Genomic DNA, 24,876 nt, shown 5'->3' on the forward strand with positions numbered 1-24,876 from the left:
GAGGTTCCCAGGCTAGGGGTCGAATCGGAGCTGGAGCCACCGGCCTACGCCAGAGCCACAGCAACGCGGGATCCGAGCCGCGTCTGCAACCTACACCACAGCTCATGGCAACGCCGGATCGTTAACCCACTGAGCAAGGGCAGGGACCGAACCCGCAACCTCTTGGTTCCTAGTCGGATTCGTTAACCACTGCGCCACGACGGGAACTCCATATCAAAGGAAATCTTGGTTATTCCATTTTGCTCTGGTTTCAGCTGAAACGCCCCTGCGACCCCCTTCCTCTTTACCTCTTTTCCCAGAAACAATTTGTTTCAAGTAGCCAACCAGGAAGAATGTGCACCCTGACCTGAGCAATGGGAAAGGGGCAGGTACATCACCTGCCTTAGGGATAAATAGGGGAAGGCCCTTTGTTAGGTGTGTGTGCCTTTTGGAGGACCCGCGCCCTTCTGCAGAAGTAAAGAGCCTTGTCGAGATTTCTCCTTGTCCACGTGTCTCACTTTCTGACACTGATGACTGGAGCCAGAGTTATCTTAATTTCCAACAAGGGTATCCTCCCTACACCAGGGAGCTAACAAAAGACACCCTTATCACTAGAGATAGGGAATTCTGGGCTGAGAAACCTGTATAAACAAAACTTGCTTCTTCTTTACTAATTTACTATCAAGCCCACATTTTGCTTAAATTCCTTACTAATTAGACATCCAAAGTTAATCTTCTTTGTCCTGTCCAATCTTCACAAACTTAACAGATTTGTTTCCACTGCACGGGAACTCCCAAAAGTTGAACATACTTTAATCAGACTAAGAAAAACAATGAGAGGGAGTTCCCGTCGTGGCGCAGGGGTTAACGAATCCGACTAGGAGCCATGAGGTTTCGGGTTCGGTCCCTGCCCTTGCTCAGTGGGTTAACGATCCACCGTTGCCGTGAGCTGTGGTGTAGGTCGCAGACACGGCTCGGATCCCGTGTTGCTGTGGCTCTGGCGCAGGCTGGCAGCTACAGCTCCAATTAGACCCCTAGCCGGGGAACCTCCCACATGCCGCAGGAGCGGCCCAAGAAATGGCAAAAAAAAAAAATAAATGAATAAAATTTAAAAAAATAAAATAAAATAAAAACAAAAACAATGAGAGAAGACACAAATCAGAAATGCTAGAAGTTAAAAGAGAGACATTACTATATATACAAAAGTGAATAAAAAACATGTAAATAACTTCAAACTAGTACATTGAATAATATACAGAGAAAAATTATTAGAAAAATATGTTATACAAGATGGCTTATGAAAAATTAACAAGACCGAATATTGCTATAACTACCAGAGAAACTGAGTAAGTGTTAAATATTTTTATACAAAGGAAGAACCAAAAAGTTCAGGTGAACTCTATCAAACATTCAAGGAATAACTCCTATAAAATTGTAGGGGCAGAAAACATTTCCCTTCTTCCCTTTTAGGTACTTGGGCTGGTCAAATAATTAAATTAACGTTAAAGAAATACCAGGAGAGAAAAATTTAATTTGGTAGTATGGGAGTCCCAAATATATAATACCTGAGGGAAAGTCAGGTAACTAAGGTTTACACGCTGTTTGGAGCTAAAGATGGGATAGGAACCTGGAATTTCAGAGAACAATGAAAAGAAAAATTCACAAGACAATAGGAAGAGTGGATATTTGGTAATTAGATATTTGTACTCCATACAGATAGGTCTTTCAGTTAAAAAATTATCTCTGGTCATAGCTCTCTTTCTGAGCCTAATCTAAATTCTTTTAGGCAGTTAAAAGAGAGGTAAAAGTTTTTCCTGAGTCTGCTGGGTCTTGATTACCTTCAGTTCAAAATAATCCATATGGCAAAGTGACATATTTTGGGATCACATATTCTGTTCCCCCTCACAATCTTATACAAACTCTCTCTGAGAACAAAAAAAGAATATTCTTCCACTCATTTGATGTGGCCAGGATAAATCTGATACCAAAATCAGACTAAGAAAGTTCAAGAAAAGAAAATTGCAGGCCCAGTTGCATTCATAAATACATATGCAAAAAACCCAAACACATTATTAATGAAATTAATCTAGCAGTTTAATATTTCATGACCAACCTGTTTTATCCCAGGAAAGTAAGGCTGGTTTAACTTTAATTAACCTATAAATATAATTCACTGCATTAACAAATAAAAGGATTAAAAATAACATGATTATCTCCACAAACAGAAAAAAACATTTGGTAAAATGCAACTTGCAGCAAATTATAAATAGAAAGAAATTTCTTACCCTGATAAAGCATTATCTACTAAAAATACACAGGAAACATCATTCATAAGGTCATAACATGAGAACCATTCCCTTCAAAATCAGGAAAATGGTAAGGATGCTTATTATTACTATTTATATTTAATATAAACCAGAAGGCCTTACCCAGGACAGTATGACAAAAATAATTATAATTTAAAATTTGAAATAAATAAATAAAATTATTTGAAATAATATGGTTTTTACCTTGAAAACCCCAAATAAGTTATAGGTAATTAGTTTTGGAAATAAAAAGTATTTAGCAAGGTGGGTAGGAGAACAAACCCAATCAATTTCATTTATTTCCACAAACAATAAATATTTAGTAAATGTAATTATTTTAAAATATGCCATTAGCAATCATATATGAGATGTATGAAGTACCTATAAATAAATCTGACAAAAGATGAACAAATCTAGTATGGAATAAGTTATAAAATTTCATTGAGAAATATATCAAACACAAAGAAATGGAGAGATTAAAAAATGTAAGAAGGTCAGCTCTGCCCCCAATTGATATATACAGACATGTGGTATTAATATTCCAACAGTGTTCTTCATGTAACAAGACAATATGATTCTAAAATTAATATTGAAGAGCAAAAGATAGAAAACAGGACACACCTCTTTTGAGAATTTGCCTAACAAGATATAAGGGTAGCAGAACATGTCCTCCCAAAATAATACCACTTTGGCAAATTGATTATTTCGAACTGTAGGCACTTGAAAAAACAACAAATGCAGGGAGAGGCTTTCTCTGAACTACTCTTCTTTGCCTAAAGATAGATCCGTCAAAAGGAACTGGAAAATCCTAGATACTCTCTCAGGAGTTTCATCAACCAGAGAAGACTGACTCTTACCAAAGAAGACTAGAAGCTGACTTCATATACAGACAAACTTTGCCACAAACTGTCATACGTCTCATCTATTCTTCTAAGGGTCCATTCATCTTTCCTTAAAATCATTTACTCTTCTCTAAGAGATCTATCCCTTCTCCTTTCCCTATCAAGAGGGTATTTAAGCCTGAATTCTAAGCCAACTTGGGAAGTTACACTTTTTCTCTGGGTATCTCCCATTTGTACATGAAGTATTATACATGTCGATAAACTTGAGTTTGTTTTTCTCTTATTTATCTGTCTTTTACTACAGAAGTCTCAGCCAAAAACTCAGAAAAGTAGAGGGAAAATTATTTCCCTCTCCTACAGTATTAAGTTCTATTATAAAGCAATAGTAATTAAGACAGATACCGATGCTTATAAAATTTGTATGTGAGGGAGTTCCTGTTGTGGCTCAGCAGGTTACAAACCTGACTGGTATCCATGAGGATGCAGGTATGACCCATGGGCTTGCTCAGTGGGTTAAGGATCTGGTGTTGCCATGAGCTGTGGTGTAGGTCACAGACGTAGCTCAGATCCTGCATTGCTGTGGCTGTGGCATAGGCGAGCAACAGCAGCTCCAGTTTGACCCCAGTCTGGGAACTTTCATATGCCTCAGGTGCAGCAAAAAAAGCAAAAGCAAAAAAAATTGTACCTGAGCTGGGGGACTTTAAAATAAAAATATATTACTTAAAATTCAGAATTAGAAATGAAAGCAGAGGAGTTCTTGTCGTGGTGCAGCAGAAATGAATCTGACTAGGAACCATGAGGTTATGGGTTCGATCCTCGGCCTCACTCAGTGGGTTAAGGATCCAGCGTTGCCGTGAGCTGTGATGTAGTTTGCAGACGCGGCTCAGATCTGGTGTTTCTTTGGCTCTGTCTTAGGCCGGCAGCAAGAGCTCTGATTAGACCCGTAGCCTGGGAACCTCCATATGCCGAGAGTGCGGCTCTAAAAAAGACAAAAAAAAAAAAAAAAAAAATGGAAAGAAAGAAATGAAAGCAGATATTTATGTAAAGTTAGAACAATCACAAGAAATTTCAAAACTTAAAAAGTTGACATATACCACAAATATTATAAAACCCATAATAATAATAAAATTTTTTAATAATAATTACCGTGACATAGCTCTATAATATTTGTTCCCACTTTTTTGTGTCTGAATACTTTTTGATCAATCCCATTTATAACAATAATTCTGTAATATTTTTTATGAGAACAGAAGTTATCTCAGTCTTCATTTAATATGGTTGATGAAAATTTTTGTATCACTGACAGTCTGGAAAAGTTTCTTTTCAGCCTCAGAACATATTTAGGAAAGTAACTTTACTATTGTTAAATTTGGGAAACCTCTCTAAAGTCTCTTTTATATATGAACTGTAACATTCCACAACATTTCAAGTTTTCTTGTTTAGTGACTAATTGTATTAATTGTAATATTATTTGTATTGACATCACTAATTACCCAAAAAATTCAAAAGCATTTTCAAATTGTTGCTATGTTGTATTGAGCTTTATAGATGTATAACCAAATTACTTTTAGACTATATACATATACACTGATGAAAAAGAATAGGAATTTAAAAACTGAACGTTGCATTCTTTAGACCAGTTTGCTAGCTTACTGGCAATTCGTGTTATTTCATCTGTAACTGACAGAATTCATCAGGACGAAATGCATCAGATTTAAGACAAGACCCAATATGTTAGGATGAGTAAAATATGCAAATTCACAGATTTTTAAATTACGGTTACATGTTTGTATACTATAACCACAGGAATTCTGTACATCTCTAATTTTATATACTGGATTATCCAGTAATCCAGACAGGAGAAAATGTTGAATTCATGAGATATCAATAACAATGAATTCTACATTTAAATTTTCATACATCTAAAAGTAGAACCACATTCCACAGACAAGATTCTGGTACCATACATTTCAAGCATAATTTCTCTATACAACCCAAATAGCTCCATTGTTAAATGTCATAGTGCATGTTCATACTGCAATACAGCCACTAACTCTACACCTTTTTATGTTGCCAAGTGAGTCAATACCTTAGGCAATAGAAATATTTTTGTGGGCAATAAAATTATTCCTGGAATATTATGCAACACTACTCAATTCAAGCATGAAAGCATCTGACAAAATCTAACACCCATTCATGATTTTTAAAAATTACTTCAAGTTAATAAACTTAATAAAGCGCATATACAAAAAAAACAAAAACAAAAAAAAAAAAACCCTATAGCTGATATACTTCTAAGATTGGGAACAAGGCAAAGATGCCCATTTTAACTACTCCTAGTCAACATTGTACTTTAAGTTATAACCACTAGATTAAGGCAGTAAAAAAGAAGTAAATGGCATAGACATTGGAAAGAAAGAAATAAAACTGCCCTTATTTGCAGATGACATGACTACATAGAAAGTCAAGAATTTTAAAAAATCCCTAGCAAGATAAGATCAACACACACGAAAATCACCTCTATATATATTAGTAATAAATGTGTAGAAACCAAAATCAAATACATACAAAAAATAAAATCACTGCAAAGAACATGAAATATTTAGGTATAAACTTAAAATGTGGACAGAGTCTGTATGATGCAATAATAAGATGAAAGAAAGTAAATACAGCATAAAATAAATATGGAGACATATCTTGTTCCTGAATTGAAAAATTCAATGCAGTAAAGATGCTAATTCTCCACAAATTGATATACAGATTTAATGCAATTTCTATCAAAATTCCAGCAAGGATTTTTATAAACATAAGTAAGATTATTCGCAAATTTATATGGAAAGGCACAAGCAGGCCCTAGAATCGCTAGAACCATCTTGACAAAGAAGAATGGAGTGGAAAGAATCACTCAACCCAATATTAAAACTTATTATAGACTTTATAATTAAAGAGTGTCAGGGCGTTCCTGTTGTGGAGCAGCAGAAATGAATCCAACTAGGAACCATGAGGTTGTGGGTTTGATCCCTGGCCTCATTCAGTGGGTTAAGGACCTGGTATTGCCGCGACCTGTGGTGTAGGTCACAGACACAGATCAGATCCTGCGTTGCTGTGGCCGTGCTGTAGGCCGGCGGCTACAGCTCCAATTCAACCCCTAGCCTGGGAACTTCCATATGCCGTGAGTGAGGGTGCGGCCCTAAAATGACAAATGACAAAAGCCAAAAAAAAAAGAACAAAACAAAAGAGTGTCAAGTTGGCATAGCAACAAACAGTGGAATTTAATAGAAAATATAGAAAGAGATTCAGTTGCACAGGGAAATTCACTATATGGTAAAGGTGGCATTCAAATTAATGAGAAAGATGGGGTTTTCTTTCATTTGTTGAAGTATAGTTGATTTAAAATATTATGTTTGTTTCTTAATAAGTGGTATTACAATGACTCAGTTTCCATAAAGAAAACAAAATTGTTTCCATTTCTCACAATGTACATGCAAGTACTGAAAGAAAATATGGGAGTATTACCATCACCTGGAATTAGGGAAAACTTTTCAAATTCTGACTCATAATCCAAAAGCAATATGGTAAATAATAAATCATTTTGATTTTTAAATTTTACATGAAAAAAGCACCATAAACAAAATAAAAAGACTAACATAAAATTAGATAATTGAATAATATTTTCAACGTATATCACCAAGAAAGAGTAACATCTCATATATAAAGAGCTTCTAAAAATTAAGGAGTAAGCTAAAATTCTATAGAAAAATGGGCAAGGGCTATACAAAGAGAAAATTTACAGAAAAATGCAAATGTCATTTAACCATATTAAAAGGGTCTCAAACTTATTCATGTATAAATTCAAATTACAATTTGAACTTTTTATTATGGAAAGTTGCAGTTATATTAAAATAGAATTACATAGTGAACTGTCATGTACCCATCACATAGCTTCATAAATTATCAAGAGAAATGCTGTGGTATATTCTGTAATAAGCTATCCAGATCAAACCACATCTCTAACTCCAGGATTGAAATGATCATTTTCCAGCTGTTAGAAATATTGATGGTTGAAACTGTTAGCTGAGTCTCTTACTCTAGGAATTGCCCTCAGCTTAAGAAAGCTGCCTTGCTCAATATTATGCTCCCTTTCTGAGGAGAGACTGAATACAGGCTATAAAGGTCTGATCCCTTGCCTCAAACCGGGACATCACTTACAGTTAATCCCAGCTCTGCCATTCCCTTAAGAATCTGCTGAGGCCTTTGTTTCATATCCATCACAGTTTAACTTCTTCCTTTACCCAACCCTACATCCATCAAATCAAGAGTATTTTTCCTGGGGAACCGACTTGCAACAAATATGAATTTGGCCAAAATCTGAAACACTGACACCACTGAATACTGAAGAAGATGTGAAGAAACAGGAACTCGCATTCATTGCTGGTGGGAATGTAAAATGGTACAGCCACTTTGGAAGATATTTTGGCAGTTTCTTAAAAAACTAAACATATTCTTACCACACAATACAGCAATTACACTCTTTGGTACTTACCCAAAGAAATTGAAAATTTATGCCTACACAAAAATCTGCATATGGCTATTCACAGCAGCTATATCCATCATTGCCAAAACTTTGAAGCAACCAAGATGTCCTTCAGTAGGTGAGTGGATAAACTGTGGAACATCCAGACAATGGAATATTATTCAGGGTTGAAAATAAATGAGTATTGAGCCATGAAAAAAAACATGGAGGAATCTTAAAAGCATATTACTAAGTGAAGGAAGTTAATCTGAAAATGCTATATGCTGTGTGATTCCATACTATAAGACATTCTGGAACAGTCAAAACTATGGACCCAATAAAAATATCAGCAGTTGTCAGGGGCAGGGGTTGAAGGAGGGATAAATAGGCAAAGCACAGAAGATATTTTGGGGAGTGAAAATACTCTGTATGATACCATAACAACATATACATGTTATTATAGATTTGTCCACACCCGCAGAATGTACAGCACCAAGAGTGAACCCTAATATAAATTATGGGCTTTGAGTAATAAAGATGTGTCAATGTAAGCTCATCAATTGCAACAGGTGTATTACTCTGATGAGGGATGTTAAGGGTGGGGAAGCTACAAATATATGCGGCAGGAGGTATATTGGAAATCTCAATTTTGCTGTGTTTTTTTTTTTTTTTTTTTGGTCTTTCTGCCCTTTCTAGGGCTGCTCGCGCGGCATATGGAGGTTCCCAGGCTAGGGGTCAAATCCGAGCTGTTGCTGCTGGCCTACGCCAGAGCCACTGCAATGTGGGAGTCATGTCTTCATCCTACACCATAGCTCACGGCAACGCCGGATCCTTAACCCCACTGAGCAAGGTCAGGGATTGAACCCACAACCTCATAGTTCCTAGTCGGATTTGTTAACCACTACGCCACAATGGGAACTCCAATTTTGCTATGATTTTAAACAGCTTTAAAAATGATAATCTTAATGATAAAAAGTAAATAAATAATTTTAAAAAGAAGATATACAGATGACGCATAGACACTAGTGTAACACAAGTTAAAACCACAATGTGATATGCCCCAGATAACTATTAGGATAGCTAAATCTTAAAAGACTGATTATACCAGGTTTTGACAAAGTTGTGGAACAGTTATAACTCCTTAACACTCATGGCGGGAATGTAAAATGATACAAACACTAGTCCCTTGAGGAAATCAAGCACATGATTTGAACATTTTTTATGTAGATATGCTTGTAACTATACATACACATACTTCTGTGTGTGTGTGTATATATATATATATATACACAAACACAGTATTTACACACACACTTGTGTAGATGTTTTTATTTATTTTTATTTTTATTTTTGTCCTTATGGGTCCGCACCCGCAGCATGTGGAGGTTCCCAGGCTAGGGATCTAATCAGAGCTATAGCCTCTGGCCTACGCCACAGCCACAGCAACGCCCAATCCTTAACTCACTGAGCAAGGCCAGGGCTCAAACCCACAACCTCATGGTTCCTAGTCGGATTCGTTAACCACTGGGCCACGACAGGAACTTCCAAATTAAGTTTGTGTTGTTTTATTTTATTTGTTTATTTTATTTTTTTGCTTTTTAGGGCCACACCTGCAGCATATGGAGGTTCTCAGGCTAGGGGTTTAATAGATGTTTTTAAATTAGATAGATTTCTACTATTGTTCTTTGATCTTCACAAAATTTTAGGAAGCTTTTCACCTAAATATATCCCATTCTTTTTAATCCTAATGATATTCCATAGTATGAATAAACCATAATTTATTTAAGCTTGTCTCAATTAATAAATATTTAGGCAGTCCACTATTTTTTTCTAATATTATTCTTTAATGTACATTCTTCTACATTTATCCTCATAATTTTTTTTTTTGCCTCATCCACAGCATGTGGAAGTTCCTAGGTCAGGGATCAAACTCCACCACAGCAGTGACCCAGGCCACTGCAGTGATAAACCAGGATACTTAATCTGCTGTGCCACAAGGGAACTCTTATCCTCATAAATTTTATGGGTATTTCTATATGACTTCTACAACCATTGATCCAGGATTTTCATTATCATTAACAATTATCTTGAGAGAAATAATTTTTCAGAGTTTTTCTAGATATATCCAAGAGATAGAATACTTGAATCTATCACTTACAATCTAACCAGGAAAAAGGAACCACTGTGGATCTTTCAAATAGAGTGAATTTAATACTGGCATTTGTTAGTTGGAAGATGAAAATGCTGAGAAACCAAATCGCAGAAGGTAAGGCAACACAGAGATCAGAAATGACAAGTTATGCTTACCCCTATCATGGAATGACAAAGGAAAAGGAGCTAGTACTAAGCCCAGAACCTGGGATCATACTATAGAACCTAAAACTAAGGCTGGAGATGGGACCACATAGAAGGAGACCATGCAGTGGGAAGTGAAGCCAGGCAGGAAAAGTAGCCACTGTTAGGGATTCTGGATGAAGCAGGGGGAGCGGGTGAAATATCCACCATGTTTTCTTGCCTCCTCATGCTCTCCAATATTTCATTTCCTCATATTTGCCCAACTTGTTCAGAGAGAAAAGGGTAAAGATACTTAAGAAAGACAGTTTGTTTTGATACAGAGTAGAGGAAGGAAATGGATTCAGAGCAAATAAGTAATTGACCAGCACACAGACTAAAGCAAATACTCTGATTAATGGGTTGTTGTACACAAATACGTGGAATGGAGACGTTATCAAACTTTTCCATAACTTGATTAGTTCTCAGTTCATGTTTACGGATCAGTATTCAACTTATTGATTTGACTTTTGAGATTCTTGATGCCAGGAAGTTAGAACAATTACAGATATTCCAGTATTGGACGTTATCCTGACAATTAGGAGAACTAATGTATTAATGAACTGACATGACAACGTTTAATGTGAAAACAGAAACTGATAAAAGAAGAAAGAGGAAAAGAAAGAAGAGAAATGGTTGCAGCATAATGTGTCAGAGAAGAATTTGTTTTCTTGGCTAGATAATTTGGGGAATTACTCTGGTGCTCAAATTCTCAAATATATTTATTCCCAAAGTATATTTGCTTATATTCCCAAAAATAAACTCATACCACCTTCTAAAAAAGGAATGCTTGTGACTGACTTGGGGATGGTGCTCCCTAAGGCCTTTGGTTTAGATGGGCTTCTCCTATGTGTTTGTACTTGCCAAAGCTGTTTGACACACTTTGTTTTGTCTGGAGAATAATTTGGATAGAAGGCTTGTCAGTGTTTATTGTCTGGAATTAAATTGACTGTGAACTTGCCTGAACAGTATTTTATTTTCTTGCCTCCATGCTGCAACAATCTTGCTCACCACACAAGACAAATTTTTTTCCATAGCCTTATCCACCATTTCATACTGTTGTTGAATGACAGAAAAAGTTTTTCTGTCTGATAACACTGTTCATAATTCAGGATTTAAATTCCATGTCTTTCTGATATTACTTGGAAGACTGAGTTATTTCTTTGTTATGAGAACAGATAGTCCATTATGTAAGCATTGATGGAGGTTCAGTTCATAGGTGTTGAAAGAATTATCTAGTTTCATCTTTTATCCAATAAGAATCTTGTATAAATATAAGCAAGCTGCATGCTTCAGCAGACTCACCTGGCCATTTAGGTATCAACAATGAGAGAAACAACTGAAAGGCTCCAGAACAGTGAATCTCAAATGCCTGTCTACACAGCTATGCTGGATCAGTGGTCTCATACACACCAGAGGAATTTGTTCAAACAAACAAACATATCAGTCAGTCAATCAATCAGTCAATCTTGACTCCTGGACCCCATCCAAATCACCCAGCCCAGGATATAATCATTTATTAGGACTATGTAGGATCCAGGGATTTGTATTTCAAAAGAGTCTCCTCGTGTTTCTGATAATCGCTCATACTTGAGAAATAATGTTCTAGAGTATATCATACAGTCTATAAAGGTACCTAAAATGTGCTGGTTCAGTTCTAAACATTACCAATGTCAAAAGAAAGGTAAATTTACACATATACAGGAAATTTCTTACAACCACATCTAAATTGTCACAGCCAAGGGAGTTCCCATTGTGGCTCAGTGGAAATGAATCCGACAAGGAACCATGAGGTTGTGGGCTCGATCCCTGGCCTTGCTCAGTGGGTTAAGGATCTGGCGTTCCATGAGCTGTGATGTAGGTTGCAGATGCAGCTCGGATCCCCACATTGCTGTTGCTGTGGTGTAGGCCAGTGGCTACAGCTCTGATTGGACCCCTAGATTGGGAACCTCCACATGCTGCAGGTGCAGCCGTAAAAAGCAAAATAAATAAATAAATAAATTGTCACAGCAAGGAGGAGCTTGAAATATGATGGCTAAAAGTAATGTGGGCTCCTGGAACAGAAAAAAGACACGAGGTAAAAATGAAAGAAATTTGAACAAAGTAAGGACTTTAATAAAAATATGTCAATATTGGTTCACTAGCTATAACAAATGTACCATACCGATATGAGATATTAATAATAAAGAAAACTGAATATGAGTATATTGGAACACTGTACCATATTTGCAATTTTCTATAAATCTAAAGCTGTTGTAAAATAAAAAGTTTATTTTAAAAATACACCTATATGTATCATAATGTAAGATTAAAAAGCATCTAAACCTATATGATCCATTTTAAATTCCCCAAAACTTATGACATGTGGGACTGTTAGTATTCCCATTTTACAAGTACAAAGATGAGAGAAATTAAAGGACCTGCCTGATAACAAGCTAGTAAATGCCAGAGTAGAGATTCTTGCCCACCAGGATTTCTGAAATTCCCACCCAGTTTCCCCTATTATTAACATCTTAGGTTAATATGATATATTCATTACAATTAGTCAATCAATGCTGTTATATCATTATTAACTAAAGTCCATACTTTATTCAGATTTCCTTAATTTTTACCTATTTGGATTTCCTTAATTTTTGCCTAATGTCATTTCTCCATTACAGGATTTCCTCTATAATATCACATCACATGTAGTCATCATTTCTGTTTTGGGTTGAATTGTGTCCCTCCAAAATTCATATATGGAGGCTGTAACCTCCGGCACTTCCAAATGTGACTATATTTGGAGACAGGACTTTTAAAGAGGTGATGAAGGTAAAATGAAGCCATTACGGTGGGCTCTAATCCCATCTGACTGTTGTCCTTATAAAAGGAGGAAATGTGGATACATAGGGAGACCTCAGATATGTGCACACGCAGAGGAAAGACCATGTGAGGACATAGTGCAAAGGTGGCCACCTGCAAGCCAAAGACAGAGGTCTCAGGGAAACAAATTGCCTACAACTAGACCTTGGACTTCCAGCTTCCAAAACTATGAGAAAATAAATTTCCATTATTTAAGCCACCAAGTCTGTGATTTTGCTATGGCAGCCCTGGCAAACAAATGTTATGTCAATTTAAAAATCACCTGTGGACATTTTTTAATATTAGGATTTCCATGTCCCTACCCATATTTTAGATTCAGCATGTATCGTGATAGCAAATAAGAATTTGTGTTTCAAGCACCCTAATACTCGCTATAATAGAGCGATTTTGAGACACACTGCTTTAAGCCAATGGTTTTAAACGCTCAGTGCTCCTAAAAACTCCCTGGCCCTATGGATCTAGTTAAAACAAAGATCTTAGGGTACCACCCTTAAAGTTTCTGATTAATCAAGTATGTGAAGGGCACAAAACTATTTTAACGGGTATCTTAGGTGATTCTGATGAGTAGTCTTTGTATCACAGGTTGAGACTACTTTTCTTTCTAAGTCTAATGCACACCAAAGCGGTATATATTCCCCAAAAGGGAATCCAATATGATCAATGGAGGTTTGGGAAAATAATTTAGAAGAACTATCTACGTTTGTAACTTAAACTTTAAAAATCTCAATCTTGTTTATGATTTATTTTAAATACATTCTATTTATACAGTAATACGTACATAACTGAATTCACTCATGATCAAAATTATTTTACTGAAATGAGTATACCATTAAAATTTTGGAGATTCTTGACCATATAGATGGAGAGCAAATTAATTCTTGGAAGCTTTCTGCCTAGGGGAAATTATCTTTAAAAATTGTTTCTTCATATGAAATAATAAGGTTGACACAATGGAAGTCTTCATTAGAATAGTTTCAGGGCAAAACATCAGCCACAGCTCTGTCAGTCTTCACCTATATTTAAAGTTAAATAATATTAATAATTTGGATCTTGTGACCTCATTTGTAAAGTACTACTTGTTGGAGTTCCTGTCATGGCGCAGTGGTTAACGAATCCAACTAGGAACCATAAGGTTGCAGGTTTGATCCCTGGCCTGGCTCAGTGGGTCAAGGATCTGGTGTTGCCGTGAGCTGTGGTGTAGGTTGCAGGCGCGGCTCGGATCCCGCGTTGCTGTGGCTCTGGCGTAGGCTGGTGGCTACGGCTCCGATTCGACCCCTAGCCTGGGAATCTCCGTATGCCACAGGGGTGGCCCTAGAAAAGGCAAAGAGACAAAAAAATAATAATAATAATAATAGGGAGTTCCCATCATGGCTCAGTGGTTAACAAATCCGACTAGGAACCATGAGGCTGCAGGTTCTATCCCTGGCCTTGCTCAGTGGGTTAAGGATCAGGTATTGCCGTGAGCTGTAGTGTAGGTTGCAGATTGATCCCGTGTTGCTGTGGCTGTGGCGTAGGCCGTTGGCTACAGCTCTGATTCGACCCCTAGCCTGGGAACCTCCATATGCCGTGGGAGTGGCCCAAGAAATGGCAAAAAAAGACAAAAAATAATAAATAAATAAAGTACTACTTGTTAAGATTCAAACAACAGTATCTCGGGTTCTATGTGGGACCTAAAATAGCAAGAGAAAACTGATCCTGACTCTCAGGAGGAACCTGGTGATGAAACTGTAGGCACATCAAATAATGCTTGTATGTACACATAGTTATGGCTGAGTATAAAATATAATTTAATAAGTGACTAAAATGACCTCAATCAAATTATCTTAATAAATACTTACAGAGCAATTATAATGTCCCAGGCTCTATACAGATAATGCTCACAGAAGTTTCTCCCAAAGTTTCAAATTTGGTGACATCGGATTATCCTGGAAGTTAGGGTGAAAGGAAAGAGATAAAATAAAGAGGATTAATTGGAAATCTGTTAAGACACAGTAAGAATCTCTAATCTTGTTCTCACATTTAATACAACAACTATTCCCACAACAAGGTAGAAGGTGAAAAAAAAAAAAAAGTGGGGGGTGGATTCTGGACTAGGGAACAAATGACATAATTGAGGACAGGAAAGGAAAGTTGTAGCTAACAACTATATTGAAAATAGAATGTTGAGACCTCTAGCCCTATTCCTCCAGTGGGCAACCAGAATGTTGGCAATCTTCCTGTTAGGAGTCTTCTTTGGGAATCTGACCAGACCAGGATGCAAAAACCAACAATACTGACATAGTTGATTCCCCAATGATGTGACATAGTGAGATCATCCTACAATAAATTTCAAAGTCAGCAAATCCAATATCTATGTTCAGAGATTCAAGATTGCATCCTTCCCAACATTTCATTTTGAAAATGTTCAAATATATGACAAAGTTGAAAGAAAGTATAGTGAAAGTTGTATACTGGCACAAAAATTCTGTCATTCATATATTGTTTTCCTTTTAAAAATTGAACTAGGTACAAACTTCTAGTTATAAAGTAACTAAGTTCTGAGGATGTGAGTACAACACGGGAACAATAGTTGATAGTACTATACTGTATATCTGGAAATTGCTAAGAGGGTAGATCTTAAAAGTTCTCATCACAAGGAAAAATAATTTTAACTATGTGAGGTGATGGATGGCAGCTGAACTTACTGTGGTATATATACAATTCTCGGTACATACATAATCAAGTCATTATATTGTACACCTAAAACTTACACAATATCATATGCCAATTATATTTCAATAAAACTAGTAAAATAAACAAATGAAGTTAAATTAGGCTTTGATTCACATGCCATAGAATTCACCCTTTTAAAATGCACTGATCTGTGGTTTTAGTATACTTACTTAATCATACAATGATCTCCCCTACCTAATTCCAGAACATTTTCATCACACCCAAAGGAATTCTACACACATTAGCAATCACTCTCCATTCCAACCTCTCTCCAGCCTCTGGACATCAATGATCTACTTTCTGTGTCTATGGATTTAGCCCTTCTGGACATTTCATATAAATGGAAGAATATAATATACACACTTTTGTCTAATTTCTTTTACTTGGCATGTTTACAAGTTTCATCCATGTTGTAGCATAAATTAATACTTAATTCCTTTTTAGGCTGAATAATATATTCATTTTTTATATCTTCTTTGGAGGAATGTCTACTCAGAGCCTTGCCCATTTTAAAAATTGGGTTGTTTATCCTTTTGTTACAGATTATAAGAATTCTTGATATATTCTGGATACTAGACCATGATCAGATATATGATTTGCAGATATTTTCTCCCACTTTGTGAGTTTTCTCACTTTCTTAATAGTGTCCTTTGAAGTACAAAAATTCTTCATTTTGATGAAGTCCAATTTATCTATTTTTTCTTTTTGTTGCTTGTTTTTAGTGTCATGTCTAAGAATCCACATCAAAGCCAAGCCCATGAAGGTTTATCATTATGTTTTCACCCAAGAGTTTTGTAATCTTACATTTAGGTCTTTGATTCATTTTTGAGTTAATTTTTATATATGATATTAGGAAGGGGTCCAACTTCTTTCTTTTGCATATGGCTATTCAATATCCCAACATCATTTGTTGAAGAACCTAGTCTTTTCCCACTAGTCTTAGCAACCTTATAGAAAAATTATGAATCATTAAAATATGGATTTGGTATGGACTCTGCATTCTATTCCATTGTTCTATGTCCCTATATTCATACCGGCACAACACAGTTTTGATTACTATAGCTTTTTAGTAAGTTTTGAAATAGGGAAATGTGAATTCTCCAACTTTGTTCTCTTTCAAAGTTGTTTTGACTATTCTGGGTTTATTGACTTCCATGTTAATTTTTTTAGGATCGACTTGTCAATTTTTGCAAAAATGTCAGCTGGGAGTTGGGGCATTGTTCACTGGACCTATAGATCAATTGGGAAATATTACCATCTTAAAAACACTAAAATTTGTGACGCATGAACACAAGATGTTTTTCCATTTATTTGGATTTTAATTTCTTCCAATGGTATTTTATAGATTTCACTTTGGAGGTTTTGCACTGCTTTTGTTTGAATTTATTTATTTAGTTTAAATTTATTTAAATTTATTAAATATATTTATTTTGTTTAAATTTATGTTACTTTTGGAGACTAATGTAAATGAATTTCCTTTCTTAAAGTCATTTGCAGTTTGTTTATTGATGGTGTATAGAAATATAATTGAATTGTACATTGATCTCACATTCTTTCAAACTTGCTGAACTTATTTATTGCTCTAATAAATTTGTGTGTGTGTTGTGTGTGCTTATGTTTTTTGGGGGGAATTGTTTTGTTTTAGTGGATTACTTAAGATTTTGTAAGTATAAAATCATGTCACTTGCAAATATGGATAGTTTACGTCTTACTTTTCTATGTGAACGCTTTTTATTTCTCTTATCTCATTGTCCTGGCTAAAACTTTCAGTGCAATGTTCAATAGAATTGGTTAGAGTAGACATCCCTGTCTTCTTCCTGATCTTAGAGGGAAAATATTAATTCTTTCACCATTAGGTATAAGGTTAGATTTGAGTTTTTCGTAAATATTCTTTACCACGTTGAGAAATTTCCCCTATATTTCTTGTTTTGTGGAGTGTTTTATTATGGATGGGTATTGGATTGTCAACTACTTTTTTGTATCTATTGAGATGATCATGTGGCTTTTGTTTTTTATTATATAATATGATGTATCACATTAATTGAGAAAGCTATGTATTTATTCTTTTGTTGGCTGCAGTGTTCTATAAATGTCTGTAGGGTCTAGTTGATTTATAAGGTTGTTCAAGTCTTCTTTTTCCTTTCTGATCATCTATCTAGTTGTTCTATCCATTATTGAAAATGGGTTATTAGAAGTCCAAATACTACTGTTGAATTGTCTATTTCTCCCTTCAGTTCTGTTAATGCTTCATGAACATTGTTACTGTCTTGTTAGATGCTTGTATGCTTATAATTTTTATAACTTTTGGATGGGTTTATCCTTTTATTATTATAAAATACCCTTGTTTCTAGTAACAATTTTTTGTCTTAAAGTCTGTACTAGTTTCCTAGAACTATCATTAAAAAGTTACCACAAATTAAGTTGCTTAAAACAACAGAAATTTATTCTCTCACAGTTCTGGAGGCTAAAAGTTTGAAATCAAATTGTCAGCAGAACTATTTGCCTATTCCTAGATCCTAGTGGTTCCTGCAAATCCTGTGCTTACCTTGGCTTGTATTATTCATCAATCCCATATCATCCTCAGTCAGTTCATGGCATTTTCTTTGTGTCTCTGTGTCACTTTTCCTCTTCCTAAAAGGACATTGGTCATTGAATAAAGCCCACCCTAATCCAGTATTGTCTTATTATAACTTGATTATATGTCTGCAAAGGCACTATTTCCAAATAAGGTCACATTCACAGATTTCAACTGGATACAAATTTTTTTGGGGGGACACTATTTGATCTAGTACAGTTTATTTTGTTTGATATTAATATAAATATTCTAGCTTTCTCTTACCATTTACATAGTTTATCTTTACCCATTCTATTCCTTTTGACCTATTTGTCACTTTGAAACTTATGTGTGTCTCTGGTAGACGACATAGAATTGAATCATTTTTTGAAAAATTCGATTTTATCAATTTTAGCCATTTAATTGGAGTGCTAAATCTATTTACATTTAATGTAATTACTGATAAGGTAGGATACATATGTGTTATATTGTCATTTGTTTTCTTATGTCTGTTTTTCTCTCTGTTCCTCCAAAACTGCTTTTTTGGAGTTAAATATTTTCTAGAGTGTCATTTTAATTCTCCTGTTCTTCTTCTTCTTCTTTTTTGGCCATGCCTGTGGCATGTGGAAGTTCCCAGGACAGGGATCAAACCTGCACCACAGCAACAACCCAAGCCACTGCAGTGACAACACCAGATCCTTAACCTGCTAAGACACAAGAGAACTCCTCCCTGTCATTTCATTTACTATAATGTATTTATTTTCTTAGTGGTGGCCCTGGGGACTACAACTAACATAATAATTTATAAAAATGCAATTCAGATTAATAGCACCTCAATTTCTATAGTGCACAAATGCTGCTCCTTTTTTTTTTTTTTTTTTTTTTTTTTTTTGTCTTTTTGCTATTTCTTGGGCCGCTCCCGCGGCATATGGAGGTTCCCAGGCTAGGGGTCCAATCGGAGCTATAGCCACCGGCCTACACCAGAGCCACAGCAACGCGGGATCCGAGCCGCGTCTGCAACCTACACCACAGCTCACGGCAACGCCGGATCGTTAACCCACTGAGCAAGGGCAGGGACCGAACCCGCAACCTCATGGTTCCTAGTCGGATTCGTTAACCACTGCGCCACGACAGGAACTCCTGCTGCTCCTTTTTAATTCCATTTCCTCCTTCCTCTTTTGTCCTATTATTGTTGCACACACTGCATCTATATAAACATTATGCCCCCACAGTTATAATTATTGCTTCATGTGGTTATCTTTTAAATAAAATAGGAGAAAAAAGAGTTAACAAAAAAACATAAATTTATTCTATTTTTATATTAGCCTGTGTGGCAAACTTTACTGAGCTTTCTATTTCTTCACATGGATTTGAGTTACTGCTTAGTGTTTTCTCAGACTGAAAGACTCTATGATTTCCTGTAAGGAAGGTAAAGGACTAACTATCTTGTTTTTTTTTTTAATGTGGGGATATTTTAATTTCTTCTTCATTTTCAAAGGATAGTTTTGCCAGCTTTGTAATTCTTGTTAACAGTTTCTTCTTTCAGCACTCTATGCCATCTCTGACTTCTTGCTAGCCTCCATGGTTTCTGAAGAGAAATCAATAGTTCATTTTACTGAGCATCCCTTGTGTGTGATGAGTCACTCCTCCTCCTCTCTTTCCACTTTCAAGGTTCGCTGTCTTTGATTTTCAATAGCTTAGTTATGATGTGTTTAGGTATGAATCTCTTTGAGTTTACTCTTTTTGAGTTCACAGAACCTCCTGGATGTGTAGATAAATATATTTCCATAAATTTTGGGGAGTGTTCAACCATAATTCTTCAAGTATTCATTCTCCTCCTTTTTCCTCTCTCCTTGTTTTCTGGGACTTACATTATGCATATGTTGATATGCTTGGTTATGTCACATAGTTCTAAAGCTATGTTCATTTTTCCTAATTCTTTTATTTTCAGTTCCTCAGACTCACTAATTTCAACTGACCTATCTACCTCAATTTCACTGATACATTCTTCTGTCTCCTCCAATCTGATCTTAATCCCTGCCAGTGAGTTTTTTATTTCAGTTGTTTTACTTTTCATCTCCACAATTTCTATTTAGTTGTGGTTTTGGTAAATTTTTTTATTGATATTTTCTCTTTAGTGAGACATTGTTCTCATTCTTTCTTGTAGTTCTTTAGATATGGTTTCATTTAATTATTTGATCATTCTGCAAAAAACTTATTTAAAGTATTTGTGCAGTAAACAATGTCTAGGTTTCCTCTGGGACAATTTTTATTGGGTGTTTTTTATATCCTGTGTATGGGCCACATTTTTTTTCTGTGTATGCCTTATTCTTTTTCTTGTTGCACACTGGACATTTTGGATAAAATAGGGTATCAAATCTGGAAATCAGATTCTCCCCCCTCCCAGTGTCATTACTATTTGTTATTGTTGTTCTTATCACTGATTTGCTTAGTTATTTTACTAAACTAATTCCATAAAATCTATATCTTTGTCATAGGTGGTCACTATAGTCTCTGTGTAGCTAGCTTAGTGGTCAGCTAATGATTGGACAGAAGTTATTTTTAACTTCCTAAAATGAATTTTAACATATTTTTTTAAAATTATAAAAAGCAATTAATGAAAAAGAAATTGAAGAAATTGGCAAATGAAAAGCAAATAAAATATGGTAGATATAAACCAATACAATAACAATTTCATAATGTTTAAATTAATTGTATGAAAAAAACAACTAATTATATCCTGTCTGTAAGAAATTCACTTTAAAGACACAACCTATGAAATGAAAAAAAAATATGATCTGAAAAGAGTAATCATAATAAAGTTGCAGAGACTATATTATTATCAGACAAAGAAAATATCAAAACAAAGAAATTATCAGGGATAAAGAAAAAGAGTTTTCCCTTATTTCATGAAAATAGCACTTCCAACTTAAGTCTCAACATTTCTCAATTACGAGTTCAATCTCCAGTTATCATCATATCTTCTATCATTACTTCTTAAATCCTCCCTCAAATTCCTGCTCCAAACCAAAAGTACTCTGCTCTAGGAGTTCCATGGTGGTTCAGTGGGTTCAGGATCCAGCATTGTCACTGTTGTGGCTTGGGTCGCTGCTGTGGAGCAAATTCGATCCCTGGCCCTGGAACTTTTGCATGCCATGGGCATGGCCAAAACAACAAAACAAAACAACAACAAAAGACAAAGGAGAAGATGGTAGACTAGTATGAAGTGAAGCTCACCTACTCCCACAAACATCAAAAATGCATCTATATGTGGAATGATTCACACAAAAAATTTTCTTAATGCTGGCAAAAAACCTCAGGATTCTGACAGAGCAAGAAAATCTTCACAAAACTGGGTAGGACAAAGGAAAAAAGAAAGATAAAATGATAAAGGAAGCAGGATGGGACCTGCACCATTAGGAGGGAGCTGGGAAAGATGAAGAGTTTCTGCACCCTGGGAAGTCCTCCCACCAGCCAGAAGTTCAGCTGGGACAGAGGAAGAACTTTAGAGTCTTGGAGAATAATATAGCAATCGGTTTGAAGCAATTAAAATGGAGAGAGTCCTCCACAAATGGTCAGTGCTACCGCCCTGCACTCCCCAGTCATCTGCTTATGCAGGCAGGGGTTGGGAACCAAAACTTGGGCTTTGGAGATCAGACTCAGAGAGAGAACTGGGGCTGGCAAAGTGGGAAAAAACTGGGGCTGGTGGCATGCAAACAGCCTGGATGGACTAGATTCTAGGGCAGTCTTGAGAGTTTAAGCTAAGGAAACCGGATGGGTTTGGAGGCCAGCCATCATTGTTTGGGGGTGCTGGAGGGAAGAAGCAGGACCTACCACCACTACAGCCTTGTTCCCTGTGTGCTCTCAGATGGCTGGACACTGCCCAATTTAGTTCCAGGAGCCATAGCACAAGAAGCTGCTGCCTAGCAGTGGGACAGACAAAGCCCAAAGTTAGTGGAAGGAAAGAAATCATAAAGATCAGGCAAAAATAAATGAAATAGAGACAAAGAAAACAATATAGAAGATCAATGAAACCAAAAATTGGTTCTTTGAAAAGATAAAAAACAGTTCATAAACATTTCGCTAGACTCATCAATAAAAAAGGGAGAGGGTTCAAATCAATAAAATTAAAAATGAAAAAGGAGAAGTTACAACTGACACCATAGAAATACAAAGGATCATAAGAGACTACTATAAGCAACTATATGCCAATAAAATGGACAACCTAGAAGAAACGGAAAGATTTTTACAAAGGTACAACCTTCTAAGACTGAACCAGGAAGAAATAGAAAATACGAAAAGATCAATCACAAGTACTGAAATTGAGGAGTTCCCATTGTCGCTCAGTGGTTAACGAATCCGACTAGGAAACATGAGGTCGTGGGTTCGATCCCCGGCCTTGCTCAGTGGGTTAAGGATCCGGAGTTGCTGTGAGCTGTGGTGTAGGTCACAGACGCAGCTCAGATCTGACGTTGCTGTAGCTGTGGCATAGGCTAGCGGCCACAGCTCTGATTAGACCCCTAGCCTGAGAACCTCCATATGCTGCAGGAGTGGCCCTGGAAAAGGCAAAAAGATAAACAGACAAACAAAAAAAAAACAGGTACTGGAATTGAAACTGTGATTTGAAAACTTCCAACAAAAAAAAGTCTAAGACAAGAGTATTCCGAAACTCTTCCAAAAAATTTCAGAGGAAGGAACAATCTCAATCTCATTCTATGAGGCTACTATTATCACCTTGATATCAAAACCAAAGATACTAAAAAAAAGGAAAATTACAGGCCAATATCACTGAGTAACATAGAGGCAAAAATCAACAAAATATTAGCAAACTGAATTCAACAATATATTAAAAGGATCATATATCATGATCAAGTGGGGTTTATCCCAAGGATGCAAGGATTCTTCAATAGCTGCAAATCAATGTGATACACCACATGATTTCAATAGATGCAGACAAAGCTCTGGACAAAATTCAACATCCATTTAAGATAAAATACAAAAAGTCACAGAAATTGGGCATAGAGGGAATCTACTCGACATAATAAAAACCATATTTGACAAACCCAGAGCTAACATAATTCTCAATAGTGAAAAACTGAAAGCCTTTCCGCTAAGATCAGAAACATGACAAGGATATTCACTTTCACCACTATTATTCAACATAGTTTTGGAAGTCTTAGCCATGGCAATCAGAAATGAAAGAGAAATAAAAGGAATCCAAGTTGGAAAAGAAGAAGTAAAACTATCAGTCACTGCAGATTACATGATACTATACATAGAAAATCCTAAAGATACTACCAGAAAACAGAACTCATCACTGAATTTGGTAAAGTTGCAAGATACAAAACTGACACACAGAAATCTATTGCCTTTCCATATACTAACAATGAAAGATCAGAAAGATAAAAAGAATAAAATAACTAGGAATAAACCTACCTAAAGAGACAAAAGACCTATACTCTGAAAATTATATGATGCTGATGAAAGAAATCAAAGATGACAAACAGGTGGAAAGATATACCAAGCTCTTGGATTGGAAGAATCAATACTATCAAAATGACTACACTACCCAAGGCAATCTATGTTTCAATGTAATCCCTATCAAGTTATCAATGCCATTCTTCATAGAACTACAACAAAATATTTTTTAATTTGTATGGAAACACATAAGACCCTGAATAACCAAAGCAATATTGAAGGAGAAAAACAGAACTAGAGGCATCAGGCTTCCTGACTTCAAACTATACTACAAAGCTACAGTAACCAAAAGAGCATTGTACTTGCACAAAAACAGACATATAGATCAATGGAACAGGATAGAAAGCCCAGAAATAAACCCAAGTACCTATGGTCAACTAATCTATGACAAAGAAAGCAAGAACATACAGTGGAGGAAAGACAGTCTCTTCAATAAGTGGTGCTGGGAAAACTGGACAGCTTCATGTAAAAGATTGAAATTAGAACATTCTCTAACACCACACACAAAAACTCAAAATGGATCAAAGGCCAAATACTATAAAATTCCTAGAGGAAAACATAGGCGTAACAGTCTTTGTAATACATTGCAGCAATATCTTGTTTAATCCACCCCCTAGAATAATGACAATAAAAATAAAAATAAACCAAGAGACTTAATTAAATTTAAAATCTTTTTCACAGCAAAGGAAACCATAAAACAAAACAAAACAAAACAAAACAAAAAAAAACAAGAAGCAAAAGGACAACCTGCAGAATAGGAGAAAATCCTTGCAAATGAATCAACTGCAAGGGATTAATCTCCAAAATATACAAACATCTCATGCAGCTTTATATAAAAAACACAAAATCTAAACAGACATTTCTACAATTAAGACATATAGATGACCAAAAAAACGCATGAAAAGATGCTCAACATCACTAATTATTAGAGAAATGCAAGTCAAAACTACAATGAGGTATCACCTCACACCAATCGGAATGGGCATCAACAAAAAGTCTACAAACAATAAATACTAGAGAGGGTATGGAGAAAAGGGAACCCTTTTACACTGTTGGTAAGAATGTAAATTGGTGCAGCTACTGTGGAGAAGAATATGGAGGTTCCTTAAACAACTAAAATAGAGTTGCCATATGATCCAGCAATCCCACTCCTGGGCATATATCCAGAGAAAACTCTAATTCAAAAAGATACATGCACCCCAATGTTCATTGCAACACTATTTACAATAGCCAAGACATAGAAGCAATCTAAATGTTCATAGACAGATTAATGGATAAAGTGTGGTATGTATATACAAT

The 24,876-nt window shown here is 35.8% G+C and overlaps 1 long non-coding RNA gene across 2 annotated transcripts in view; it reads right to left on the reverse strand.

Moving 5' to 3' along the window:
- Window positions 1–24,876, reverse strand: part of LOC110257706 (uncharacterized) — a 91,164-nt gene that overhangs the window by 24,073 nt on the left and 42,215 nt on the right. For both annotated transcript variants that reach the window (XR_014835548.1, XR_002340611.2), the window contains exons 2-3: window positions 14,672–14,758; window positions 7,671–7,792 (exon numbers count right to left, since the gene is read on the reverse strand). This is a non-coding gene — a long non-coding RNA (uncharacterized LOC110257706). The remainder of the gene's footprint in view (window positions 1–7,670; window positions 7,793–14,671; window positions 14,759–24,876) is intronic.

Source organism: Sus scrofa, chromosome X, assembly GCF_054392235.1.
Source record: "Sus scrofa isolate SSC_HxYL_T2T_F1_AM1 chromosome X, Sscrofa_HxYL_maternal_Yorkshire_Landrace_v2.0, whole genome shotgun sequence".
In the NCBI taxonomy this organism is placed as follows: domain Eukaryota; kingdom Metazoa; phylum Chordata; class Mammalia; order Artiodactyla; family Suidae; genus Sus; species Sus scrofa.